This window comes from Formica exsecta, unplaced genomic scaffold, assembly GCF_003651465.1.
Source record: "Formica exsecta isolate Colony F162 unplaced genomic scaffold, ASM365146v1 scaffold854, whole genome shotgun sequence".
Classification (NCBI taxonomy): domain Eukaryota; kingdom Metazoa; phylum Arthropoda; class Insecta; order Hymenoptera; family Formicidae; genus Formica; species Formica exsecta.
This window is the reverse complement of record NW_021853626.1, coordinates 128,777-131,761: the sequence shown is the minus strand read 5'-3', so window position 1 is coordinate 131,761 and position 2,985 is coordinate 128,777. Positions and strand designations below refer to the sequence as shown.

The following is a 2,985-nucleotide window of genomic DNA, read 5'->3' as shown; positions in this document are numbered from 1 at the left end:
ATATTGACTTCTTGAAACAAAATAAAGAGTTCAATTTCCATACAAATCTTGAAATTTACAAATTATTAATAAATTAAATCATTTATTTAAATTTATATATTTAATTAATTATTTATAACTATGCCAATATTCAGATTTTATTGTATCTATATTAGCAATTACGCTTTGCAGGCGTGTTTTATCTTTACTGTGTTTTCGTCGTCACATTGTGACAGCAAGCAATGCTCGACTTTTGCTACGTTTCTGTCGGCACGTTGTAACGGCAGGCCATGCTTGATATATGCCGCATTTCTGCCGTCAGATCTGATATGGCAGACTTCGCTCGATATTTGTTACATATCTATTGTCACGACGTAATAGCAAATAATATTCGATTTTTGCTCCATTTTCTTTATTATATTATATCGGCAAACCGTGCTGCCAGAAATTAAGCTTAATGAGGACGCAGCAGAGCGAAATCTGCTGCGAAGTCATGATTGAATTTGCTGGCATACTACTGGCATACTGCTAGCATTTTGCTATCTAGGATTGCATTTTGCTATCTAGGATCTTAAGTATAAACATCTCAAATCTGTATGACACTACATATAAGGGTCATTTCGTCGTATTTTTAAGACAAAGAAATAAAATCAAGGTTATGAAGAGGATCTCAATCCTGTAGATTTCATCTAAGTTGGATAAAGCAGGGATCAAATTTGATGAGATTTCTAATATTTCCAGAAATTGTTGGAAAACGTCATTTGTCTCAAGATCGGCAGCAATTAATGCTACATCTAATCTATACCTGAAGGCTCAAAATTTGGAAGCATTTATTCCCAGTCATTTGATATATCGGAGGAGAGTTATATAGGATGTACCTCTTGAATCATCCCTGTCGCAACTTCAAAAAAGAATCAATAATAAAAATAAGATTCATGTGGTAAACTCTTTCCGTTTAAAGAAAAGGGACAGAAAATTAGGCAAATGGGTTGATTCGCGTTCGGTTTGTCTGGAATTCAAGGGATAAAATCTACCTAGTTCCATCTTTATCTGGAAAGCTAAAATCTCTATGTCACATTATATTCTATCGGTAAATTTGCTTTAAATGTGATAGATTAAGCCACGTAAGAAAAACTTGTCAAGAAAAGAATCTGGTCTATGGAGGAAATCATCGACTGTCCAAGGAGCTTACATATACTGAAAAAAAGATGTTGCATTAATTGTAACGAAGAATATGCCTCATTCGACAGAAAATGCGTAAGTACCAAAAACATGCAGCGATCCTTAAATGGACAATATATCCTCTTTTGAAGCGAAGAAAATTATGGAAGAAAATCCATCCGTCACCAGATGTTCTGTGTCTGAAGGGCTACTCAAAACTCCTGCAAATTTCCTCAAATAAGAAAATCAAGTAAAACGAAAAATTTCTATCACTCATCTATTGATAGTACTTAATCATCGAAAGTAAGATCTTCTCATAACTCATGTATGGATAATATAATTGTTATTAATAAATCGCAAGATTAAAAAAAAATTATTTTATCTTTTCTGAATCTCATCGATAATACTTTATCGAATTTTCCTGAAAAGAACCAGTTGATGAAGAATCTACGGGTCAAGGTTGAGTCAATTGGTAATAAATTGTTCCCAAATGGTGAACTCGAAAAAAAATTTTAGACTGTTACAGTGAAATTGTAAAAACCTTAAATATAAATTAATAGAATTAAGTAAATATATCGCGGATATTGACATTTTTTTGCTTTTAAAGACATTAAATGGTTAAATCTCTCAGACATATTAAAGGGCTTCGATGTAATAAGGAAAGATCACTTTGAACACCGTGAGCCCTAGGAATTAGAAATGATATCAAATACTCAGAGAGAAGTCAGGTGTTTGTAGTGGAATCATCGAAGTATATGCTATTAACCTCTTTGCGAATTCTGATAAGATAACTTTTGTTTCATGCTATAGGCCCCTGACAGCCCTCTGATTGGGACTTTTAATTGGAAAAAAATTTGCGGACGATTTCCAAATAGTTGTTTTTTCGGAGGAGATTTCAATGCACATCATGATGTTTGGGGACACTCCTTTTTTGTGATAACGGAGGAGAAACCGTTATAGTCTCCCTTGACCCACGGGGTAAAGGAATATGCCGGACAATCATGTGGACGCTCGGGATACGCATCAGCATGACTTCTAAACGACCCACGCGTCTCGCCCTCTTGGCGGAGATTGTCAAACTGGTATCAAATTGCTGGATGGTTTAACGGAATTTAATACGGTTTGCATCAATAGTGGCTCAATAATATACTTTAATCCACAAGGAGTCAGGTCCGCTATTGATTTATCTATAACATTTTCAGATATTGGTTTGGACTTTGATTAGCAGGTAACTGGAGACTCTTGGGAAGTGACCATTTCTCGATTTTTATAAAATATTGCTTTTCGGTTCTGGATTACCATCGCTATATAGGTTCTTCTAAATTGCATTCTTAAATGATTGGGAGTTTTTCAATAATAAAGTCGTAGAATTATTAGAATCATCCCCTCTCCAAAAAAAAAAAAAATATTTCCTGATATTCTATCTAGATTCTAATACTGCATAGTCTCGAACGTGGTCAAGATCCTCATCTTGCTCATAGTGAAATTCAGAATGTGACAAGTTAGTTAGATTACATAAAGATGCTATAGGTAAATTTAAAGTTTCTCGTTTCTGGATAGACTTTATTAACTTTAAGAAAGCAGAAACTGAAGCTAGAATAGACTTTCGAAAAATAAAAACAATAAATTTTTGTACATTTTGCAAAAGTTTAAGAAAAAAGACACGAATCCTTTCTACATTTGGAAGATGATTTGTAAAAGAATCCAAAAATAGATGGAATTTCCAAGAAACAAAAGTTTCCGATGTTCTCTAATTATGACTTCGATCCTTTTTTAGATTTACCATTTAGCCTGGAAAAAATACGTTTTGTTATTCTTAAAAAATAACCTTAAAATAAAATACAG

General features: G+C 33.5%; 1 long non-coding RNA gene across 1 annotated transcript; it reads left to right on the top strand.

Annotated features, from left to right (window-relative positions):
- Positions 1–118: 118 nt before the first annotated feature.
- LOC115244746 lies at positions 119–2,533 on the top strand. The gene is made up of 2 exons (XR_003885422.1): positions 119–2,260; positions 2,343–2,533. It is a non-coding gene; the product is annotated as an uncharacterized LOC115244746 (long non-coding RNA).
- The last annotated feature ends 452 nt before the right edge of the window (positions 2,534–2,985 follow it).